We start from the raw sequence: 17262 nt of genomic DNA, 5'->3' as shown, positions 1-17262 counted from the left end.
ATGGCCACCATCAGGTTACTAGTTGTTTTTAGTTTGTTCTGTGTTTTCAAGTTGTCCTTTGCCATCTGCGCCAACTTCTTGATTTGTCCCTATGTTGGAGAATTTGCCTGATGACTATTCTCGGTTTTCTCCTTCATCTCTGAGATGTTTATTTGTGCCATCACTCATATCGGGAGTTTTGGCTCTTCCCAGAGTCCTCTCTTCCTGCTGTAGTTCATGATAGATCTTCAGATGTTTGGTGGGCACCCATACAGGCACGTGCTTGTCACCTGGAGAGACACAAGCAAATCCTCTTGCCCATATAATTATCTGCCCTTTGATTAGTTAAAGGGCCAGGGAGGTTAGTATGTGCTTTTATATGAGTAATATAAAAAGGGGAATGCCTTCGTTGTACTGCTTGCTGTGAAGAATGAAATAAAAGATTAAGTTGGTCATTAGTCACATTTTGAATTAAGGCACATTCAATATTTTGTGTGGCTTGCACTACATGGGCTGAATCAGAAACAATGTTTACTGGCTGTTGTTCAGCCCTTTGAGCAGAAGCCAATTCAGTTTGAAAAACTTGCTGTTGAGGTTCTGCAAATGAGACTGTTCCATTATTAGATCCATCAGTAAAAACAGTGATGGCCCCCTTCAATAGGAGCTTTTTGAGTGATGGAAGGCAATATCCATGATGTTAATTTAAGAAGTTGGAATATTTTGGATTTAGGATAATGATTATCAAGAATGCCAGTAAAACCTGTCAAATTACTTGCCATTCCTGGGAATTAATATAAGCTTACTGAATTTGTTGCTTGTTTAATGGAACTATAATTTGATTTGGATCATATCCCATTAACTTTGTTGTGCGCAGCCTTGCTTGTCCTACTAGTACAGCAATTTGATCTAAGTATAGAGTGAGCGTTTAGTTGTATTGTGAGGTAGAAAAAGCCACTCAACCAGATAATTCTGTTGAACAGTAACTCCTGTAGGTGAATGTTTAGTAGGAAAAACTAAAAACTAATGGCTGCATAGGGTCAATTCAAGTCACTTGTGCCTGTTGAATTTTTTTCTTCAATTAATTGAAGTCCCTCTAATGCCTCTTTGGACAGGAAGCATTTACTGTTTAAGTTAAAATTACCTCATAAGGTAGAAAAGAGGTAAGACATAGCATAAGTAGGAATGCCTGAAGTGGGATGAATCCAATTAATGTCTCCTAACAATTTTTGAAAATCATTTAGAGTTTTTAAATCATCTCTTCTAATTTGAACCTTTTGAGGCTTAGTAGTATTTTATTCTACTTTCGTTCCTAAATACTGAAAGGGAGTAGAAGTTTGGATTTTATCAGGGGCTATGATTAATCCCGCTGCAGTCACCGCCTTTTCCAGTTGTTTGTAGCATAGCATTAATTCCTCTCTAGTTTCAGCTGCACATAAAATTATCCATGTAATGGATAATATAACATTTGTAAGATTGTTCTTTAACTGGCTTAATAACTTTTCCGACATAAGTTTGACAAATAGTCAGGCTATTTAACATGCCTTGTGGCAGTACTTTCCAATGGTATCTGTCCACTGGTTCTTTGTTATTTATAGTGGGAACAGTAAAAGCAAATTTTTCATAATCTTGGGTAGCTAAAGGAATGGTAAAGAAGCAATCTTTTAAATCTATCACTATGAGAGGCCAGTATTTTGGGATCATTGTTGGAGAAGGCAGCCTGGTTGCAGTGCACCAATGGGTTGAATTACAGCATTAGCAGCCCTCAAATCTGTTAACATTCTCCACTTTCCTGATTTTTTCTTAATAACAAACACAGGAGAATTCCAAGGAGAGAAAGTAGGCTCTATGTGTCCCTTTTGCAATTGTTTCCGTACCAATTCTTTTAAAGCCTCCAGTTTTTCCTTTTTCAGCAGCCATTGCTGCACCCCAACCAGTTTGGCAGTTAACCAAACAAGAGGAATGGGAGCCGGAGGCTCAGCAATGGCCACTCCTAAAAACGATACCCTAATCCAGTTCGATCTGTTTGTCCTTTTAGTTCTAAAGGTTCTAGTTGGCCATTTTCATTTTTTCCCAGTCCCCAGGAGATTTCCCATTTTTCTCATCATTTGTTTACTGTTATTACTATACTGGTCCATAGGAATAGATATTTCAGCACCCCATTGTTATAATAAGTCTCTACCCCATAGATTGACAGGAATAGGTATAATAATAGGTTGAATTGTCCCTTCTTGGCCATCCAGCCCTTGGCATGGCAAAATTAAAGAACTTTGAAAACTTCTGAGGCAGCTCCTACTCCAATAATACCAATGGATGCCTTTTGTTTTGGCCAATGCTGGGGCCATTGATTTAAACCAATAATAGAAACATCAGCTCCAGTATCTACTAACCCTTCAAAGTCCTTTCCTTGAATACTTACTGTACAAATGTCTTTTGTCAGGCACTTGATTAACCCAATATACAGGTTTTCCTGCTGGATTCGTACTACCGAAGCCTCTTATTCTTTTTAGTGTGCTGCTTCTCAGTTTTTTGTTTTTTTTTTTTTTTTTGAGACGGAGTCTCACTGTGTCGCCCAGGCTGGAGTGCAGTGGCGCGATCTCGGCTCACTGCAAGCTCCGCCTCCTGGGTTCACGCCATTCTCCTGCCTCAGCCTCTCTGAGTAGCTGGGACTACAGGCGCCCGCCACCACGCCCGGCTAATTTTTTTGTATTTTTAGTGGAGACGGGGTTTCACCGTGGTCTCGATCTCCTGACCTCATGATCCGCCCGCCTCGGCCTCCCAAAGTGCTGGGATTACAAGCGTGAGCCACCGCGCCCGGCCCTTCCCAGTTTTGCATAAGGTAACAGTAACAACTGAGCAATTCTTTCTCCTGGGGAAGCCGGCCATGGAATTGAGGAACTAATAACTAATTGAATCTCTTTGGTATAATCAGAATCAATTATTCCTGTATGTACAGTGACACCTCTTAAATTTAAACTAGACCTTCCAAGCAATAGAACAACTGTTCCTGAGGGTAAAGGGCCCCTAACTCCCATGGGGACCTTTGGTGGCTCCCCAGGTGGTAAGGGAATGGGAACTGTGCTGCAAAGATGTATGGCAGCACTGCCTGCTGTGGTGGGGGACAATTGTTGTACCTTTATAAGGGCACTGGCTGTGCTGGATATGCCTCGGTTTGTTGAGAGGCCCGAGGCAGGCCCGTCTTCCCTGTTTCCTGAAAGAGGTTACCCATCTTTGCTAAATTTAGAATGACACTGATTTGCCTAGTGATTGCCTTTCTTACACCAGGGGCAGCCACCGGGACTTTTCTGTTGATTGATGGTAATAGTTTTTGCCTTTTGATTTCCTTTTCTACATTCCTTTTTTGTGTGTCCAAATTGCCCACAATTAAAACAAAACCCTGGCCGGGCGCGGTGGCACACGCTTGTAATCCCAGCACTTTGGGAGGCCGAGGCGGGCGGATAATGAGGTCAGGAGATCGAGACCACGTGAAACCCGTCTCTACCAAAAATACAAAAATTAGCCGGCGTGGTGGTGGGCGCCTGTAGTCCAGCTACTCGGAGAGGCTGAGGCAGGAGAATGGCGTGAACCCTGGAGGCGGAGCTTGCAGTGAGCCGAGATCGCGCCACTGCACTCCAGCCTGGGTGACAGAGCAAGACTCCGTCTCAAAAAAAAAAACAAAACCCTGAGAAATGGGGCATATTTTTCCCACCTTTAATTTGGCCATAGCTTGAGCTAAAAGAGTAGTAGCCTTATGTAAATTACCCCCAATGCCATCACAAGCCTTGATATATTCAGCCAAATGAGCCTTCCCTCTCATAGGTCTAATGAAAGAAGGATATTTTTTCCCTGTAACATTTATTTTTTTCCATGTCCATAAGCACACAGTGTGTAACTGAACAATGGCAATATTTTTCATTACTGTTTGATTGTCTAATCAGCCTCAATTAGGGCCCAACCCCATTAACTGTTCAAAGGAAACAGGCACAGGCGGCTGTGCTTGTGTGTTTTCGCTTGCCTGAGTTTGAGCTTCATCAGCCCACCAAGTTTTTTTGTTTGTTTGTTTGTTTGTTTGTTTTGAGATGGAGTATCGCTCTGTCTCCAGGCTGGGGTGCAGTGGCACAATCTCAGCTCACTGCAAGCTCCACCTCCCGGGTTCATGCCATTCTCCTGCCTCAGCCTCCCGAGTAGCTGGGACTACAGGCACCCACCACCACGCCCAGCTAATTTTTGTATTTTTAGTAGAGACAGGGTTTCACCTTATTAGCCAGGATGGTCTTGATCTCCTGACCTCGTGATCCGCCTGCCTCGGCCTCCCAAAGTGCTGGGATTACAGGCGTGAGCCACCGCACCTGGCCTCAGCCCACCAAGTTTTAAACTGTTAAGTACTGGGTCAGAGTGAGAACAGATTTTGTTAAAGTATCCCAGTCATATGGTATTAATCTATTATCAAGAGCCACATTTTTTAGTAAAGTTTGTACAAAAGGAGAATTTGACCCATATTGACTAATGGCTTGTTTAAATTCCATCAATAACTTAAAAGTGGCCCAATTAGCTATATGTTACCCTCCTTGTGGGGTTATAGTAATGGGAAATTGCCATGCTTCTGGGTCTCCTTCAGCTGTAGCCTTCTGAATAAAATTTTGTATAGCACCACCAATTGCTCCAGCTTTTAATGTTGCAGCTACCAGAGCAGTAAGTTTTATAGCTAATTCATCTTCTCGCCCATTATGGGGAGAGGAAGGAGGTGGCCATTTACTTAATTCAGCAGGTAGAACCGACAGCCTAGTAAAATACAACTTTTTCAGCTTCCCTTTCTTTTCTTTAATTTCCTCTGGTTCCTGTTCCTCATATTCAGAATCTGAAGTCAATTTTTTACACTCATCTGCCTCGCCATCTGTTTGAAATGGCTCAAGAGCTACCTTTATCAACACCCACACTGACCAAACAGAAAATGGAATTTTGGCTCCTTCTTTATGCACCTTTTTTAAATCTCTGTCAATTCTTTCCCATTCATCCAACTCCACTGTCCCATGTTCTGGAAACCATGGGCAAAACTGCTCTACTGTACTAAAGAGTGTTAATAAATGTTGAGTACTAACTTTCACTCCCCCTCTCCATAATAAATGCCTTAGAAAGTTTAAATAGGCCTGCCTGCCTGCCTGCCTGCCCGCCTGCCTGCCTCTCTCTTTCTTTTTCTTTCTTTTCTTCCCTCTGTTGCCCAGGCTGGAGTGTACTCGGCTCGCTGCAGACTCCCTGCCTCCGGCTCCCGTGATTCTCCTGCCTCGGCCTGCAGCCTGCCTGGGATTGTGGGCACGCGCCACCACCCCTCCCTGGTTTTTCTCCTTTGGCTGGAGGCGCGGTTTTGCCATGTTGGCCAGGCTGGTTTCCAGCTCCTGACCTTGAGTGGTTTGCCCGCCTCAGCCTCCCGAGGTGCTGGGACTGCAGACGGGGTCTCGCTCACTTGGTGCTCGGTGTTGCCCGGGCTGGAGTGCGGTGGCGTGGTCTTGGCTGGCTGCAACCTCCGCCTCCCAGCCGCCTGCCTTGGCCTCCCAGGGTGCTGGGATTGCAGCCTCTGCCCGGCCGCCGTCCCGTCAGGGAGGTGGGGAGCGCCTCTGCCCGGCCGCCCCATCTGGGATGTGAGGAGCGCCTCTGCCCAGCCGCCACCCCGTCTAGGAAGTGAGAAGCCTCTCTGCCTGGCCGCCCATCGTCTGGGATGTGGGGAGCGCCTCTGCCCGGCCACCGCCCCGTCTGGGAGGTGAGGACCGCCTCTGCCCGGCCGCCCTGTCTGGGAAGTGAGGAGCGCCTCTGCCCAGCCACCCCGTCTGGGAAGAGGTGAGGAGCGTCTCTGCCCGGCCGCCCCGTCTGGGAAGTGAGGAGTGCCTCTGCCCGGCCGCCCATCGTCTGGGATGTGAGGAGCGCCTCTGCCCGGCCGCCCATCGTCTGGGATGTGAGGAGCGCCTCTGTCCGGCCGCCCATCGTCTGGGATGTGGGGAGCGCCTCTGCCTGGCCGCCGCCCCGTCTGGGAGGTGAGGAGCGCCTCTGCCCGGCCGCCCCGTCTGGGAAGAGGTGAGGAGCGTCTCTGCCCAGCCGCCCCGTCTGGGAAGTGAGGAGCACCTCTGCCCGGCCACCCTGTCTGGGAAGAAGTGAGGAGCGCCTCTGCCCGGCCGCCCCGTCTGGGAAGTGAGGAGCGTCTCTGCCCGGCCGCCCCGTCTGGGAAGTGAGGAGCGCCTCTGCCCGGCCGCCCTGTCTGGGAAGAAGTGAGGAGCTCCTCTGCCCGGCCGCCCCGTCTGGGAAGTGAGGAGCGCCTCTGCCCGGCCGCCACCCCGTCTGGGAAGTGAGGAGCGCCTCTGCCCGGCCGCCCCGTCTGGGAAGTGAGGAACGCCTCTGCCCGGCCGCCACCCCGTCTGGGAAGTGAGGAGCGCCTCTGCCCGGCCGCCCCGTCTGGGAAGTGAGGAGCGCCTCTGCCCGGCCGCCCGTCTGGGAAGTGAGGAGCGCCTCTGCCCGGCCGCCCCGTCTGGGAAGTGAGGAGCGCCTCTGCCCAGCCGCCCCATCTGGGATGTGGGGAGCGCCCCTGCCTGGCCGCCCCGTCTAGGCAGTCTACCACGGAGGCCAGACGCAATGTGGGGGCTGGACATGGTGGCGCACGCCTGTGGTCCCAGCACTCTGGGAGGCCGAGGCGGGTTGATCACTTGAGGCTAGGAGTTCGAGACCAGCCTGGCCGACATGGCGAAACATATGAAAAATACAACAGACAAACCAACCAACCAACCCAGCGACAACAAAACAGGTCTACCCTGGAGTCATACTCTAAGTTTTTCTATTTTCCTCCCTTTCTGATCCTTTATCCCACTTTCTTTTTCTTCCTCTTCCTTCTCCTTCTTCTTTGTCAAATAGAGGATTGAGTTATTATCATTGATCCATACAAAGTCCCTCTCTCATTTATTTTCTTTAATTCCCACCCCCCATTTCTATTCCCTGTCTTCCCATGTGCAACCTTCCTAATATGTTTGATATGCATCTTTTTGTTTGTATGTATTTTTAGAAAATGTTTATTGTTTTGTGTGCAAAAAAAAAATTAATAAAAAAAATTTTCACTACAAAAAAAAAAAAAAATGAAAGTTTAAATAGGCCAGGCACGGTGGCTCATGCCTGTAATCCCAGCACGTTAGCACTTTGGGAGGCTGAGGCGGGTGGATCACGAGGTCAGGAGATCGAGACCATCCTGGCTAGCACAGTGAAACCCTGTCTCTACTAAAAATACAAAAAAATTAGCCGGGTGTGGTGGCAGGTGACTGTAGTCCCAGCTACTCGGGTGGCTGAGGCAGGAGAATGGCATAACCCAGGTGGCGGAGCTTACAGTGAGCCAAGATCACGCCACTGCACTCCAGCCTGGGCAACAGAGCAAGACTCCGTCTCAAAAAAAAAAAAAAAAAAAAAGAAAGTTTAAGCAGAATGTTTACTTTCATTTTGTCCCATTATTACCCTGGTTCTTCCGAGCGCCCAGCTTACCCACTGAGCTCCTTTCAGTCATCCTCAGGTTTCCTTTGATGATGCGTCCTCCACTTCCACATGCTCTAGTGTTCCTTCACTGGGGTCTTCATAGCCCCACACTGGGTACCAGAAATGTTGGGGTGATCAGGCCCAACACCAGGCCGTGGGGGCTACAAAATCCAGCGGGGTCAAAGGAATGAGAAAAGACAAAAGTGCATGAAGTAGGTCCAGGGGGCCAGCGCTAGATTGGAGGCTGTGAAGGCCCCGAGCTCTGGGAGCCCACACTATTTATTGGTAATCAAACAAAGAAGCAGGTGGTGAGGACGTGAGGGTAAACAGGTGAGGGCGTGAGGATGTGGGGGTAGAAAGGTGGTGCATTAAGCCTAGCTGTGACGGTTTAGCATTTCCTTTGACGCATACAGTATATGCTCTGCTGCTTGAGATAATGGAGGACATGTTTACAAGTAAGAAGCAAGGAACCAACAAGTCTGTGCACATTCCAGAGGCTACGAGGGGTTTTATGCCCTGAGCCCTGGGTTCCATCCAAGCCACAAGGGATTCTATGCCTTGGGCTTAGATTGTGGTGTGGCAGGGCAGCCTTCCACCCTTTGGCACAGAGCTTGGTGTTCCAAAGGCCACAAGGGGTTTTAGACCCTGGACCCTGGACATCTTCCTAGACTCTTTTACATTATGACAGATAAGCCAGTCCTGCCTCAGCTCTTCTACCAACAGCGCACGCCTGTTGATCCCAACTACTTGGGAGGCTGAGGGATGAAAATCGCTTGAACCAGGGAGGCAGAGATTGCAGTGAGCCAAGATCACGCCATTGCACTCCAGCCTGGGTGATTGAGGGAGACACTGTCTCAAACAAACAAACAAACAAACAAACAAAAAAACATGATCCATTTTAAGCTTTTAGCACAGTGCCTGGAATATAGTAAAGATCAATAAATTATACTTTTTTTTTTTGTTTTGAGATGGAGTCTCACTCTGTCACTCAGGCTGCAGTGCGCTTGCGTGATCTTGGCTCACTGCAACCTCCACCTCCCGGGTTCAAGGAATTCTCGTGCTTCAGCCTCCCAATTAGCTGGGACTACAGGCACACTACCACACCCAGCTAATCTTTGTATTTTTAGTAGAGAGGATTTTGCCATCTTGGCCAGGCTGGTCTCCATCTCCTGGCCTCCAGTGATCCACCTGCCTTGGCCTCCCAAAGTGCTGGGATTATAGGTGTGAGCCACCACGCCTGGCCTAGCAGGCTTTTTTTTTTTTTTTTTTTTTTGTAGATATTGACATGCTGATTCTAAATTCATATAGGAAAGTAAAGGACCACGAATACCTAAAACAACTTTGCAAAAGAACACTTTTGCAAAAAGTTGAAGGACTAACACTACCTTCCTTCAGGTCTTATTACATAGCTACGGTTATTCAAGACAGCATCAAGGAAATCAAGTAGATCAATGGAAAAGAATAGAACCCAAAAACAGACCCACATATATATGGATAACGGATTTATTAAAGATATCAAAAGGGCCAGGTGTGGTGGCTCACACTTGTAATCCCAACACTTTGGGAGGCTGAGGTGGGTGGATCACTTGAGGTCAGGAATTCAGACCAGCCTGACCAGTATGGTGAAACCCTGTCTCTACTAAAAATAAATGCCTTAGAAAGTTTAAATAGGTCGGGCACGGTGGCTCATGCCTGTAGTCCCAGCACTTTGGGAGGCTGAGGCAGGCGGATCACGAGGTCAGGAGATCGAGACCATCTGGCTAACACAGTGAAACCCTGTCTCTACTAAAAATACAAAAAAATTAGCCATGTGTGGTGGCGGGTGCCTGTAGTCCCAGCTACTCAGGAGGCTGAGGCAGCAGCATGGTGTAACCCGGGACGCAGAGCTTGCAGTGAGCCAAGATCGTGCCACTGCACTCCAGCCTGGGCAACAGAGCGAGACGCCATCTCAGAAAAAAAAAAAAGAAACTTTAAATAAGCAGAATGTTTACTTTCATTTTTTCCCATTGTTACCCTGGTTCTTCCGAGCGCCCAGTTTACCCACCAAGCTCCTTTCAGTCGTCCTCAGGTTTCCTTTGATGATGCGTCCTCCACTTTCACATGCTCTAGCGTTCCTTCACTGGGGTCTTCACAGCCTCACATTCGGCGCCAGAAATGTTGGGGTGATCAGGCCCAACACCAGGCTGTGGGGGCTACAAAGTCCAGCGGGGTAAAAGGAATGAGAAAAGACAAGAGTGCATAAAGTGGGTCCAGGGGACCAGAGATAGATTGGCCAGATGTGGTGGCGCATGCCTATGATCCCAGCTACTCGGGAGGCTGAGGCAGGAGAATTGCATGAACCCAGGAGATGGAGGTTGCAGTGAGCCAAGATCGTGCCACTGCACTCCAGTCTGGGTGACAAAGCAAGACTCCATCTCAAAAAAATAAACAAATAAACAAATAATAAATAAACAAAGATATCAAAGATGGCCAGGCATAGTGGCTCACGTCTATAATCCTAGCACTCTGGGAGGCAGAGGCAAGTGGATCACCTGAGGTCAAGAGTTCGGGACCAACCTGGCCAACATGGTGAAACCCCATCTCTACTAAAAATACAAAGCCAGGTGTGGTGGCATGCGCCTGTAATCCCAGCTACTCGGGAGGCTGAGGCAGGAAAATGGCTTGAACCTGGAGGGCGGAGGTTGCAGTGAGTTGAGATCATGCCACTGCACTCCAGCATGGGTGAAAGAGCAAAATCCATCTCAAAAAATAAAAAATAAAAAGGTGTGAAGGTAAGTTAATGGAGATAAGACAGTCTATTCAACAAATAGTGCTGGAAAAACTAGATATCCAGATGTTTTTAAAAAGTGAATTTTGAGCTCTACCTTGTACTATATACAACAATTAAAAAGATAGATCATAGTTCTCGGCCGGGCGCGGTGGCTCATGCTTGTAATCCCAGCACTTTGGGAGGCCGAGGTGGGCGGATCACGAGGTCAGGAGATCGAGACCACGATGAAACCCCGTCTCTACTAAAAATACAAAAAATTAGCCTGGCGTGGTGGCGGGCACCCGTAGTCCCAGCTACTCGAAGAGGCTGAGGCAGGAGAATGGCGTGAACCCGGGAGGCGGAGCTTGCAGTGAGCCGAGATTGCGCCACTGCACTCCAGCCTGGGCGACAGAGCCAGACTCCGTCTCAAAAAAAAAAAAAAGGAAGAAATTGCATTATTCATTTTATTGCAAAATGTCTTTGACAATTTTCAATGGATTTTTATATTACCATTGACTCCATATACACGATTGTAATCATCTACTTTCACTTTACCCTTCTCCATGATTAAATCTAGGAAAATCCTAGCTTTAGCTGTTACTAGGGGAGATGAGCTTTCCTCCTGCTTTGATGAATTCTTTCCTCATGGACAAGTTAACTCTGGAGCAGATGGGGGCTGTGTAGCACAGTGGTTAAGAAGAGGCCTTGGAACCGGTTGGTCTGGCCTCCATCTAGCTCTGCCTTCCACTAGCTGCAGGTCCTGTGGCACGTCACTGAACATCTCTGAGTGTCAGTGGCCTCAGGTGGAATGGGGTTAATGCTGGAACCTACCTGAGGATGAAATGCAGACATCACCTGAGATAATACATGCGAAGTACCTAGTTCATTGTCTGGCCTATTAGGAGACCTAGCTGATTTATTTATTTATGATTCAGTTATGTTTATTCAGCTTCTCACAAATATTCAGCTTTTAAAACATAGTGAGAGCTAGATCATAAATCTCCCTCCCAGGTGCCCACTAAGCTGTGCCCCAGGCCTTCTGACCTCAGCCTTCCCAGCTGACCTCTGACCCTGCTCTCCTTGCCCACACAGAGCTCAGGGCGACTGTGACCCTGAAGCACCAGTGACCGAGGGCACCTGCTGCTGCCACCAGGACATGTACACTGACCTGCAGGAGATGAAGTGGGCCAAGAACTGGGTGCTGGAGCCCCCGGGCTTCCTGGCTTACAAGTGTGTGGGCACCTGCCAGCAGCCCCTGGAGGCCCTGGCCTTCAATTGGCCATTTCTGGGGCCGCGACAGTGCATCGCCTGGGAGACCACCTCACTGCCCATGATCGTCAGCATCAAGGAGGGAGGCAGGACCAGGCCCCAGGTGGTCAGCCTGCCCAACATGAGGGTCCACCACTACGCCCCGCTAATTTTTGTAACTTTAGTAGAGATGAGGTTTCACCATGTTGGCCAGGCTGGTCTCAAACTCCTGACCTCAGGTGATCCACCCCCCTCAGCCTCCCAAAGTGCTGGGATTACAGACATGAGCCACCACGTCCGGCCCTCCTATTCTACTTTCAAGTCTTTTGGTATTTGTCTCTGTATATTTAAATATTATGCTTATAATGCATTTTTCTTCCACTAAACCCTACTGCTCCCACTCCATCCCCCCAATATAGTAATAATTATAATTTTTGTAAAATCAATATTGTGTTTTTTTTTTTTTGAGATGGTCTCACTCTGTCGCTTAGGCTGGAGTGTAGTGGCGCAATCTCAGCTCACTGCAACCTCCGCCTCCCGGGTTCAAGCAATTCTCGTACCTCACCCTCCCAAATAGCAGGGATTACAGGCATGCACCACCAAGCCCGGCTAATTTTTGTATTTTTAGTAGAGACAGGGTTTCACAATGTTGGCCAGGCTGGTCTCAATCTCCTGCCCACAAGTAATTCACCTGCCTCGGCCTCCCAAGGTTCTGCGATTACAGGTGTGAGCCACTACACCAGGCCTAAATCAATAATGCCTACAAAATTATGATTATATAAATATTGTCCACTACAGAGCCAAGCAATGTGCCATTATTACATTTTCTTTCTCAAACAATTTCCCATTTTTCCTGTAGTGTTTTCCCTTTGCTTATTTTTCTATATATTGTCTTAATTTCCCCCCCAGTATACCATTGGATGTGACAAATGTCCATTGATATTATTTTCCAAAAACTTTATCAGTTGGCCGGGCGCGGTGGCTCACGCCTGTAATCCCAGCACTTTGGGAGGCCGAGGCGGATGGATCATGAGGTCAGGAGATCGAGACCATCCTGGCTAACATGGTGAAACCCCGTCTCTACTAAAAATATATAAAAAAAAAAAATTAGCCGGGCGCGGCGGCATGCGCCTGTAGTCCCAGCTACTCAGGAGGCTGAAGCAGGAGAATGGCGTGAACCCGGGAGGCGAAGCTTGCAGTGAGCTGAGATCGCACCACTGCACTCCAGCCTGGGAGACAGAGCGAAACTCTGTCTCGAAAAAAAAAAAAAAACTTTATCAGTAAATGCATTAAATATTCCCTCACCCACAACCCGAGGCCTGCTTCCTAGCATCCTTTGTCTTTCTCTCCTTCCCGCTCCCTGTCTTTTTCTTCTAATCTGGACAAGTTGCCCTCTAATTTTGCTGCACAGCTGTCAAGCTGAGACTCCCCTTTGCCGATAATCTGTATTTGATTCTCTGTTTCCCAAAAACCATGTCTTCCCCTTTTACATATATATACACACACACACACACACATGTGTATATATATATACGCACACATATATATATACGTGTATAGATATGTGTGTGTATGTATATATATATATATATATATTTTTTTTTTTTTTTGAGTCTTGCTCTGCCACCAAGGCTGGAGTGCAGTGGTGCAATCTCGGTTCACTGCAAGCTCCTCCTCCCGGGTTCACGCCATTCTCCTCCCCAGTAGCTGGGACTACAGGTGCCCACCACCACGCCCGGCTAATTTTTTGTATTTTTAGTAGAGAGGGGGTTTCACCGTGGTCTCGATCTCCTGACCTCGTGATCCGCCCGCCTCGGCCTCCCAAAGTGCTGGGAATACAAGCGTGAGCCACCGCGCCCGGCCAATTGCCCTTTTTTCACACTGACATTTTTGAAAAGTGCAAGCCAGCTATTTTGTAGAATTTTGTTTGTTTGTTTGTTTCGAGACGGAGTTTCCCTCTTGCTGCCCAGGCTGGAGTGTGCAATGGTGTGATCTCTGCTCACCACAACCTCTGCTTCCTGGGTTCAAGTGATTCTCCTGCCTCAGCCTCCCCAGTAGCTGGGATTACAGGCATGCACCACCATGCTGGGCTAATTTTGTATTTTTAGTAGAGACGGGGTTTCTCCATGTTGTTTAGGCTGGTCTCAAACTCCTGACCTCAGGTGATCCACCTGCCTCAGCCTCCCAAAGTGCTGGGATTAGAGGCCTGGGCCACCACACCCAGCCTGTAGAAGGTTAATGTGGGGTTTGTGCAATGTTTCCTCATGATTCTATCCATATTGTGCATTTTTGGCAGAAAAATGTTGTTTCCTTTTTGTTGAATCAGGAATTGATCTACAATTTTTATCCAAGATGGCCTCCCACACATTATTTCATTCTACCTGATGTACCTGGAAACCCTCCAGATGTTTATGCAGAAGAACAGCCTTGCTCTGATATTTTACACAATATAATTGATTCTAAAGATCACACTATACCCATTCTTTTGCCCCATAAACCTTTCAATGGCTTTTAGCCAAAAGCAGTGAAAATCTGTCTAAATTTTGTCCTGCTGAGTTGGACTCTGATGCATTTGTTTCTACACTGCCCATATGTAGGCTGTACTTAGAAATATCTTGCACTATTTTAGATTTCATAGCCCAATGCTGGATGGATGATTAACCAAGTAGGAGGGTATTAGGATACAAGAGGTTGCCATTTTAATGCAGTTTTTAAAAAACAACAGCTTTGGCCAGACATGGTGGCTCACGCCTGTAATCCCAGTACTTTGGGAGGCCAGGGCAGGCAAATCACTTGAGGTCAGGAGTTGGAGACCAGCCTGGCCAACATGGTGAAACCCCATCTCTACTAAAAATACAAAAATTAGCCGGGTATGGTGGCAAGTGCCTGTAATTCCAGCGGCTTGGGAGGCTGAGGCAGGAGGATCACTTGAACCCAGGAGGTGGAGGTTGCAGTGTTCCGAGATTGCGCCATTGTACTCCAACCTGGGCGACACTCAGAGTGAGACTGTATCTCAAAAACAAACAAACAAATAAATAAAATAACAACTTTATTGACACATAATTCACATACCCATAAAACTCACCCTTTAAGAGTGTAAAATTTCACGGGTTTTGGTATATTTACAGAGTTGTAGTGATGTAACCATCACCAATATCTAATTTTAGAAGAGTTTTGATGCAGGGCAGGTGAGACCCCAGATGGGGTCTCAGCCCAGCAGGGTTTTTAGCTTTGTCCAGGAAAGAATTCAAGAGAGAGCCCGTGGTGTGAGACAGCAACTTTCATGGAGGTGGCGGAGTCCAGCAGCAGCAGAGGGGGCTGCTCCTGCAGTGCAGGGCTGCCCCAAAGGCAGTGTGCTGAGAGCAGCAGCTCCGGGCAATTCTGCAGTCCTGTTGATACCCACTTTTAGTTACATGCAGATTAAGGGGCAGTTTATGCAGACATTTCTAGGAAAAGGGTAGTAACTTTTGGGTCCTTGGGTCATTGCCATGGAAGGGGGGTGATAACTCCGGGGGCGTGCCCTGGTAAACTGACATGGTGGCACACTGGTGGGCATATCTTATGCTCAGCTTCCACCCAGTCCCTGTTTTAGCTAGTCCTCAATTTGGTCCTCAGTCTGGTGTCCAAGCCCCACCTCTGGCGTTAAGTCCTGACTCCTACCTGTTTCACCATCACTGCAGTTTTAAGAGTAACGAATTTGGGTCCCTGGTGAAGTGGCCAGAGGCAGAGCTTCTGTGTGAACTATTTGGAGGGGAGGGGAAAGAACTCTCCCAGACTGCAGGTTCTGAAAGGAATACAGCGATGTCAGAGACTGCAGGTGCTTTTATAGGAGGGTGTAGAATTAAAGGACAAGAGGACTCTATATGTGGATGGAGGAGGGCACCCTGTCCGGCAGTACTGCAAGAGCAAAAGTTTGGAGGTGGGAGTGAAGTGAGTGCGTCTGCTGGCCAGAATTCTTGGGCCAGGGTGGGCAGAAAGCTTGGAGGCCAAGGGAAGGTGGGTGGTGGTGAACCTTATCCTGAAGTGTGCAAGGTGACAGTCAGAAGCTTAAAACTCCAGTCACCACGGGGCCCTGCATGTGGCCTCCTAGCTGTAGTCTGTCAACCGAGATCCTGAAGATGCTGGTGGTTGAAAGAACTGCACCTCTGAGCAGGTGAAGGGAGGAGCTAAGGAGGGGTGATGGCAGAGGCCATGGGGCAGGCTTTCTAAGGATGAGGGGCTGGGGATTAACACTCTCACGGAAGCCAAAAGAGCCCCAGCAACCACCCGCCTGGGCCCTGAGCTCCCTCCAAAGCGGGAGGGGATTCACTAAGAGGTTGCTCCCCTGGCATTGAACTCAGCATCGTATACTGGTCCTCACCATGAAGACCCCCAAGAGTGCTTCAGACCATTGCTTCTCACATTCTCTGTTTAAAGACACTAATTTGTTTTTAGATTTCCCAGTATGTCACGGACCAATATGTTTGTTAAATATACTAAGAATGAATTGCTAGAAAGATGAAATTAAAAAGACATACGCTGCCAGGTGCAGTGGCTCACGCCCATAATCTCAGCACTTTGGGAGGCGGAGGTAGGTGCATCGCTTGAGCCCAGGAGTTCAAGATCAGCCTAGGCAACAAAGTGAGACCCCCCATCTACAAAACTTAAAAAATTAGCCAGGTGTGGTGGCGCAGCCTGTAGTCCCAGCTATTCTGGAGGCTGAAGTGGGAGGATCGCTTGAGGCTGCAGTGAGCCGAGATCGCACCACTGCACTCCAGCCTGGGTGATAGAGTGAGACTCTGTCTCCAAAAAAAAAAAAAAAAAAAAAAAAAAAAAAAAAAGGACATACATCATGCAAGTTTGGATTTTTGTTTTTAGATTCAACTGACGAAGTTACGGGATCAAACTGCTGTACGAGCTGTTAACGCTTCTCTCCATTTCTGGCCGCGGGGCCGAGGACCGCCCTTTGAGTAGCCCGTTTTATCCCCGGCAGAGGTGGAGACTTGGGGAGGCGTAGAGACTTTCCCCGATCGCTCAGGTAACGGGCAGGGAGGGACAGAACCCGGGTCCTCCAGGCCGGGGAACGCCCCGCTCGGAGGCCGGGCTTGGGCGGAGACTGCGCCGGGGCGGCTGAAAACTAGCCGAGGAGAGCCAGGGAGTCGGAGAGATCGCGCGCCTGCCGCCGCCGGAGCCTGCGAGCTGAGACCGTAAGCGCCCAGGGCCGGCCGGGCCCGCACTCCCCGGACGCAGACGCGGTTCGGGCTCCGCGCGGGCTGGGCCGCCGGGGTGGGCGGCGGGCCGGGGCGCCAAGGGGTCGGGGCTGCGGTCGGCCCGCAGGGGTGCAGAGCGACTTGTAGTTGGTCCGCCCCCAGCTCCTGCCCCGGCCAGGAGACTGCGCGTGCCGCCTACTGGGGGAAGGAGCCTGCAGGCGGCCGCGGACTTCTCGCAGGGAATTCCGCGGACTTCTCGCAGGGAATTCCGCGTCCCAGACGGCGGGCGGACTCCGCAGGGAGGGAGGCTCGCGACCCCTGGCCTGGGCGAGCTCTGCTTCCAGGGCCGTGGCTCGCTCCGCGGTGAAATGCACTTATTTGTCACCCAAGTCGGAACACTGATCACACCTTTTGGTTGAAACGCGCTTTCATCTCCATCTGCCGCCGCAGCCGCCGCCCCGCACCCCCTCGCTCTGGTCTCGGGATTGAAGGCCAGCCCTCTCCTCTTGTAGAACAGGAAACTTGCCCGGGAGTTCACCCTGTCGTCGAAGCCAGGGAATGTGGTCAACCTGAGCAAAAGCGCCGCGGAGACCTAGTGGC

The 17262-nt window shown here is 49.0% G+C and overlaps 1 protein-coding gene across 1 annotated transcript in view; it reads left to right on the top strand.

The window, feature by feature from the left end:
- The first annotated feature begins 16563 nt into the window (after window positions 1-16563).
- EPHX1 (epoxide hydrolase 1) overlaps window positions 16564-17262 on the top strand; it is a 36174-nt gene continuing 35475 nt past the window's right edge. The window contains exon 1 of the mRNA XM_030812807.1: window positions 16564-16659. The gene's annotated coding sequence lies outside the window, so the exon portion shown is untranslated. The remainder of the gene's footprint in view (window positions 16660-17262) is intronic.

This window comes from Nomascus leucogenys, chromosome 5, assembly GCF_006542625.1.
Source record: "Nomascus leucogenys isolate Asia chromosome 5, Asia_NLE_v1, whole genome shotgun sequence".
Classification (NCBI taxonomy): Eukaryota; Metazoa; Chordata; class Mammalia; order Primates; family Hylobatidae; genus Nomascus; species Nomascus leucogenys.
This window is presented reverse-complemented; position numbering and strand designations above follow the sequence as displayed.